The following is an 8646-nucleotide window of genomic DNA, read 5'->3' as shown; positions in this document are numbered from 1 at the left end:
GCGGTCTTGTTGCTACGGGAACGCTCCCATTGGGGTAACAATATTTCGCACGAAATTTGAAACGAGAGCATAGACATTCTACACAGAGTGTGTGGAGTAGCATGCCAATTGTTTCCCAAAGAACATTTGTGTCCTGACCTACACTCAAACTAGTTAAACAAGGCAAAGCGGTATTGAAAACCATGTCACGAAGTGGTTTGGAAGATTGCTTCGAAGACTGCATCAAGCATTCCCATTACACGTTAAACTAGTTTCTAATTAATGGCTTCCACTAAACTAGTTTTAGGACTGTAGTGAGAACGGGGACTATGTGTTTCATAATACATGCGCCATCATCGTCATTATTATGAGAGACATATTGGTACACCACTTTTTAGCATGGAACGTGAGTGAGACTTGAAAAAAGTGAGAAATATTAGTTTTCTGAATTCAAGTGCAGCAAAGAATAGGGATTAATCAGGAATACAAGTGAGATACTTTGAAAGTCTTAGTGTTTGAATTAGATCTTTTTAAAACTTGAAAGCAAATACTGTTATCAGTGCATATACCATGTTGTCAACCAATCTCAAGATGAACGCAGAGTGACGCCTAAAAAATGGTGCAATTCAGGCGCATGTATTATAAACTGTGTGAATTAGTCTATAGTTGTCTGATAAGAAATCGTATATCAAGATTTTTTTACTTGATACTAGAAAATGTAAATGTGCCAAAGCCAAATTCGTAAACGGATTATATAGTATCAATTTTATAGATAGTTTAGTCATCAGAGATACAACTTGTTTACTTGATGATGCTGCAGATGAGTGAACCAATGGAATGTAGAAGAATTGCTTCCCTTTTATATATTCCCCCCCAAAAAAAAAAAAATCTTTTGTTACTTTCATGAGAAGATATTTTCATGAGAATTGTAACTGGTGTAACCTCTGATGAAAAGTAGTTTTCATTCAGATATTGAAAAATTATTGTATATGTGAATGTGTGTGTATGTATATAAATGTATATTGTGATTCATTGCTGCACCAACGATTTCTGAGTACTTCAAGGATTATAAATATGTATTCAATGGTAATTTTGCTTATTGTTCTTGTTAGCAGCTTACAAATATGTATTAAAAAAATATATTTCTGTGTGTACTCTATTTTATCCTTACATTGGTCTAAATCTGTAGCGCCACTATCAGCAGTTAAAATCTGACACTTATTGAGCAGCTGGTGCCTGTTTCATGAAAACTAAGTGTTATAAATACAAATTTGCAGTTTAAAGCTACTGAAATTGATTGATTTGATTGGCTGTTAGTAAACTTGTTAAAAAAACTAAAATTAGTGCATGTGTAATTATAACACGTCTTCTGAAACAGGATCCTGATGTTCACTTTTATTTGAAACCCAAAGAATTAGAAATAGTGTAGCAGTTATATATTAAATTTAGCTTTTCACCAACAAAGCACCACTGAAGCATGAAACATTAATGCAGTATAGAGTGATAATAAAGTTTTGACTTGTTTTGCTTACCATACTTTTAGAAATGACTTTACCACCATCACCAATGATTTAAGGAAAACTAGAGTTCAGAATACAAGCTCAATTTGTTTATATTTAATGAAGTATATGGCAGAATGATTCAGAGAGAAAAAAAGGTGTAAAATCTAACAAAAAAATATATTAAAATGCTTTAAGTGTGATGATTCCAAGGTTAAATTACTACCCCGGATCAAAAACAATGGTCTGAAGAATTTGATCAATATATTGAATAGCAAAGCCTAGAAAAAGAAAACAAATTAAAACAAAATGAAAGTCATATTTAGTTTATGGATTTTTTCTTCAAATTTGAGAGAACTGATGAAGTCATATCATTTGTACATGTAGTTTATAAAATTGCAATTATTCAAAATTTCTGCTCCAAGGATTGAAATAGGATGGACCACTGGTAAAAACGGCAGTTATACATACTGCTCACAGATAGATACATACATTTGCACTTTATTTAGCTTAAACCTTATGACGTCATTAATCAAAATGGTTAGACATTTTGACATTCGATTTGATAAATTTGAATACTTAGATGTGATCGGAATTGCAGTTCAAGCATTTTGCTTTCCCCATTAAAATGTTAAGTAAAGTACTCACTTGATAAACATTTTCAATTAGATACACGCCCAGGACCCCATGACACGATTTTTAGTGATTAATAATTAATTTCAAAGAGCAATGTTGATTGGTAGTCTACTGAGCAAAATGTGCATGCAACAATGGTCTTGATAGGCCAATTCATTTAGCGATTAATCACTAACCTTTGTGTTAAGGGCCCAGAGCTGTAATGTGAGATTCAATGCTAGTTTTCTGTGTTTATCAGACCAATTGTTAGTCTGTTTAAATCGCTATGATACTGGATCTCATGAGACTAGGGGCCTTTTTACACATGAATCTTGAATCATCATTGTAATGATTGCAATTCGGGTCTGTAGAATCATCTGACGATTTAGAGCGAAGCGAAGGCAGTATGTGTCCGTGGTGACTTGTCAATCAAAGCACTGCATCGTAAATACAAACTACTATGAGTGCATGACAATTGTATTATCTACGATAGTGCTTGAAAGGTCACATAAGCTCCGCCCCCTTCTTGGGCTACCCTTCTTTTAGATATTTGAAATAAATAAAAAAGATGTTTTGGAGGTCAAGCCTTTCACTCGCAAATTTGTAACGTAATTTGAGTGAAACTTAACTGGAATTCACCTCCGGAGTAAAATTTGAATTTGTGTTTGTGATTAGCGTTCTTGATTCTTATGTTCTTATTTGGTTTCACACGTGCTAGATGTTCGTCATTAGCCTTATTTTTCACTGGAATCATTCAAATTACGATTTGTTTACTTTTTGAGATCAATTACTTTGTTAGATCAATTACTAGTACTCCAGTACATGCCAAAAGTGACTGTTGCAAATTTTACTGATTCCAGCATTTTATCAACATTTTTCATCCAACAAGTTGTCAGATTTGACATCTTTCCTTGTTTCTGATTGGCTGAGAGGCACAAATTGTCAGAATGTTCCAGTGAAAACTGTCCGAGGAGGTTCCATAATTTAAGGAGGATTTAACACTATCGCCTATCCTAAACCTAACATAAAACCTCATTGCAACCCTAACCCTATATTTTGGACGAAATAAAACCCGGAGATGTTGTCGCCAAAGAAATTTGTCACTGTCCAAGGAAGCAGATTTTGTCGCATAAAACATCCAACAAGTCCTTTCCTTTGATACACTCAATATATTATACTGATTATGAACAGAAATCATAACTATAAAATTTCTGTCAGATATATTAATAGGCAAAAAATGTTTTTTCTCACTGATTTGTGATAGTCAAAGTGGGATATTGATATTTTACAGGACAGTGATAGTATTTATCCATTCTTGTTCTTTAATATTTGTGTTATCTATGCTCATTTATTTGTATGTTCTCAATGCAAATAGAAACTACATTCATCCCACTTATATTTTGTGATTTTAACAGATGTCTGATGAGAAATGTGTAATTCTGATGAAAAATGTGTAATGTTTGTCCGGTTTTTAATAGATTTCATAAAAAGTTGCAATCATGAAAGCTTTGCCATTGTGATGAGTGACATGATAACCTTTATTTAGATTAGTTCTTGTCCCATGTTAATATAGCAGTTACAATATTGGCAATTAAAGTAGCCATAATTGTAAGTCTATGAAATTGACCATCATAAATTTTAATGATTCAATGTTCAATAAAAAAAGTAAAACAAACAATAGTTTAAAAAAATATTTTTGTTTTTAGAGATGTTTTACTGATGTAATGTATTCTTGCTTTTTAAGGGGCAAGGCCACTTTATCTGCAATAATAATTTGAATAAATAGAGAAAAATCAAAAGCTGAAATTTTCATCCAAAACTCGTGATAAATAAAACATTAAATTCCTAATGAGGAATCATATGGTCTGGAACGTTGAGTTCTGCCACCATTTTAGCCAGGATACTCCCCAGGGAGTGGAAATCATGCACTTTATGTGTGGAACAGTGATGGATCCTAAGACCAAGGAAATCATGTTACAATGTAATCGCTTCGAAACACAGTGCTGAAGTGCTATATGAATCTATTATTTTTTTGATTATTTCTTTTTTATCATAATGCTTCTGTTCAAGTAATTTCAAAACTCAGCAAAAAATTGACAAAAAAGAGTCATGCAGATACGGTTCACAAAACACAGGAATGTAGTATCCATCTTTTGAGCAGGATCATCTTACAAATGAGCAAAAATGACATGCCTCTGTTAATTGCAACTTTTTTTACGGTTATGTCAATTTTCAAATAAAAAAGAATTATATGAAAACAGTTGAAAGATAACCAATAATTACCGAGTTAGAGACAGATTTGCATTTTTTAAATGTGATGTCTTCACTCACAATGGTCATTTTGAGTTCTTACGTCATGACATCTGAGGGGGATGGGGAGAGCTGTAATCATATTCCTAATTCAAACTTTTTCCACATATGAGAATGGGGTTCCCATGCATTTGAAGAGATTAGGTGCAGTTTTGACCCACATAATATATACATAAAGATACATAATATCCAACTGTATGAGCACGCAAAAGTAGATAGATTGAAGAGGTGGGAAATGTGTGCTTATACTTGTTGGTATGTTGGTAATGAAAGTGTGGATGTTATGTGTGAGTGAGGTATGCTGTGCGTGTGAAATATGTGGATATGTTGGTTGGTATTGAAGGGTGGATGATTATGAGTGGAATGTGTGGGTATGTTGGTTGGTATTGAGGGTGTCGTTGGAATGGGTTGGTGTGGTTTAATATCCTGGTGTATTGGTATGTATTGTGGAGTGTGGGTGTGTTGGTTGGTATTGAAGGGTGGATGATTATGAGTGGATTGTGTGGGTATGTTGGTTGGTATTGAGGGTGTGGTTGGAATGAGTTGGTGTGGTTTAATATCCTGGTGTACTGGTATGTATTGTGGAGTGTGGGTGTGTTGGTTGGTATTGAAGGGTGGATGATTATGAGTGGATTGTGTGGGTATGTTGGTTGGTATTGAGGGTGTGGTTGGAATGAGTTGGTGTGGTTTAATATCCTTGTGTATTGGTATGTATTGTGGAGTGTGGGTGTGTTGGTTGGTATTGAAGGGTGGATGATTATGAGTGGATTGTGTGGGTATGTTGGTTGGTATTGAGGGTGTGGTTGGAATGAGTTTGTTTGGTTTAACATGCCGGTGTATAAGTATGTATTGTGGAGTGTGGGTGTGTTGGTTGGTATTGAAGGGTGGATGATTATGAGTGGATTGTGTGGGTATGTTGGTTGGTATTGAGGGTGTGGTTGGAATGAGTTGGTGTGGTTTAATATCCTGGTGTATTGGTATGTATTGTGGAGTGTGGGTGTGTTGGTTGGTATTGAAGGGTGGATGATTATGAGTGGATTGTGTGGGTATGTTGGTTGGTATTGAGGGTGTGGTTGGAATGAGTTGGTGTGGTTTAATATCCTGGTGTATTGGTATGTATTGTGGGTGTGTTGGTTGGTATTGAAGGGTGGATGATTATGAGTGGATTGTGTGGGTATGTTGGTTGGTATTGAGGGTGTGGTTGGAATGAGTTGGTGTGGTTTAATATCCTGGTGTATTGGTATGTATTGTGGAGTGTGGGTGTGTTGGTTGGTATTGAAGGGTGGATGATTATGAGTGGATTGTGTGGGTATGTTGGTTGGTATTGAGGGTGTGGTTGGAATGAGTTTGTTTGGTTTAACATGCCGGTGTATAAGTATGTATTGTGGAGTGTGGCTGTGTTGGTCGGTATTAAGGTGTGGGTTGACTGAGTGGGTGTGGATTTAATATGCGGGTGTAATGTATTCAATTTGTGGATGAGTGTGGGTGTGTCGGTTGGTTTATTGATGGTTGGATGGTTATGAGTGGAATGTGTGGGTGTCTTGTTGGTATTGAGGGTGTGGGTGGATTGAGTGGTTGTGCATTTAATATGCAGGTGTATTTGGTATGTATTGTGGAGTGTGGGTGTGTTAGTTGGTATTTAAGGTGTGGGTTGACTGAGTGGGTGTGGATTTAATATGCGGGTGTAATGTATTCAATTAGTGGATGAGTGTGGGTGTCTTGTTGGTATTGAGGGTGAGGGTGGATTGAGTGGTTGTGAATTTAATATGCAGGTGTATTTGGTATGTATTGTGGAGAGTGGGTGTGTTGGTTGGTATTTGAGGTGTCGATGAATATGAGTGGATTGTGTGGGTGTGTTGGTTGGAATTTAGGGTGTGGATGATCATGAGTGGAATGTGTGGGTGTGTTGATTGGTCGTGGGTGTGATTTAATATGCAGGTGTATCGGTATGTATTGTGGAGAGTGGGTGTGTTGGTTGGTATCTAAGGTGTGAGTGGGTGTACTGGTTTGTATTAAATTTGTGAATGAGTGTGGGTGTGTTGGTTGGTATTTAAGGACGTTCCACAGTAAAAGTGAAATCCATGTCATTTTCACCAAACTTTGCACATAGATACTTTAGAACCTTAGTATTCGAAATATGCAAAAATTAACATAGGTCCATGTGCTTGATTTTTTGCTATAGAGCTTCAAATTTCACCCAAATTGATGTTCTTAAGAATTGCGCATTCAAAAGAATTTGGCATTTTTAGACCGCCCAAGATTACTACAATGAGGTTAAACCTCTATTACTCAGTCAAAATACATGAAAAAGTCATCGAATTTCGCAAGAGAGTTAATAATTGTATCGTTAGAATGGAGAATCTATTTAGAGTGCTATTTGTTTGCAATTTTTAGTTTAACAGCACTGTCAGTTCTTAAAAATGGCGTAAAAGATAACAAAATCCCAATCTAAAAAATGTAAAATGTCAGTAACAAACTACAAACGTACAATAAATGCTGCAATTTATTTAAAATCCATGTCATTTTCACCAAACGTTGCAGAGTTGTAGAGGAAGGTATACCTAAGAGGTACAAACATTAAAAAATAGGGGTTCATGTGCTTGATTTTAAACTATCAGCATTTTTATTAGAGCAAATGTGCTTGTTAAAACACCAAAAATGCGCCGAATGCTTAGTATCTATGTAAAGAATAAATCAAAACCACTCTACCATTTATTCAAACTCGGGGTAATATTCGTGATTCTTGGCAGCACTGCAGAGTAAAGTATTTTGAAATTGTAGAGAATATTTTTTTGAATGGTCCATGGAATAATTCAATTTTTTAGCTTCATGAAATAACGCATCGGATCTGCAGTTAACGTGCAGAAGATGAGAAAAATCAGCTCATACCCGCAGCTAATTAATCACCTGTTCATCCATTGTGACGTCAGCGCGCAGAGTGTAAACTATGCGCAGATCATAATGCGCACAAACATAACTGTGGAACGTCCTTAAGGTGTAGGTGGAGTGAGTTTGTGTGGATTTAATATGCGGGTGTAATGTATTCAATTTGTGGATGAGTAAGTGTGGGTGTGTTGGTTGGTATTGATGGGTGGATGGTTATGAGTGGAATGTGTGGGTGTCTTGTTGGTATTGAGGGTGTGGGTGGATTGAGTGTTTGTGCATTTAATATGCAGGTGTATTGGTATGTATTGTGGAGTGTAGGAGTGTTAGTAGGTATAGATGGTGGGGATGAAGACTGTGCCCACCCCCCCCCCCCCCCGTTACGCCACTGGCTACGATATTTTATTAGTGTCGGAGGAGAGACTTACGAATATTCGAGAGAATGCGTAGATGGCCGATTGGTTATATACACCTAAGCATGTGTGGTGTAGCATTTTTGTGAGAGTTGAGGAGAAAAAGGCTTCCAGGTGTGATGATGGAGTGTATGGATGGGTTCGTTTAGTGCATGCGGGTGACCGAGCCGAGGTGCGTTCTGGTCGAGTGGGAGTGGCGCCCGAGTCTCGTCGAGGGTTCGATTCCCGGCCACCACACCTTGAGTAATGCACTTGTATTCAGTGCTCTTGTATCATAAATATATGGTTTAAAGGACAAGTCCACCCCAACAACAAATTTGACTTGAATAGAAGGAGAAAAAGTCCAAGAAGCATACCACCGAAAGTTTTAATCAAGTCTGGTGAAAAATAAGAACGTTATGATATTTCGAAGTTTCGCTTAATTTCACATAAAAGTTAAATGCACAATCAGATGGGTATGCAAATAAGGGGTCTGATGACATCACCCATTCAGAATTTCTTTTGTATTTTCATCATATGAAATATTTTAATTTTCTCCCCTTTGTCATGTTAAACAAAGATATATTCCCCTCCGACCATTGTTTTAACATTTTGTGGTACAATCAAGTGGGTCATTATTGTCAAATCTGTTAACATTGAAATATTAAAGTTAAGCAATATTTTGTCAAAAAGAAAAAAAGAGTTATTATGCATTATAATAGTTGCGTTGATTAAGTCATGTTCCCTCTTACCCTTTTTCTTATATTATTACATGAAATCATTATTTCATTTTTTTTAATAGTGTGTGTGTGTGATTAATGTCTCTCATGTGTATATATATAGCGGAGCGTTGCGGCCCAGTGGATTAGTCTTCGGACTTTGAAACAGAGGGTCGTGGGTTCGAATCCCAGCCATGGCGTAATTTCCTTCAGCAAGAAACTGATCCACAATGTGCTGCACTCAACCCA

The sequence above is a fragment of the Lytechinus pictus genome, chromosome 4 (assembly GCF_037042905.1).
Source record: "Lytechinus pictus isolate F3 Inbred chromosome 4, Lp3.0, whole genome shotgun sequence".
NCBI classification, from domain to species: domain Eukaryota; kingdom Metazoa; phylum Echinodermata; class Echinoidea; order Temnopleuroida; family Toxopneustidae; genus Lytechinus; species Lytechinus pictus.
This window is presented reverse-complemented; position numbering follows the sequence as displayed.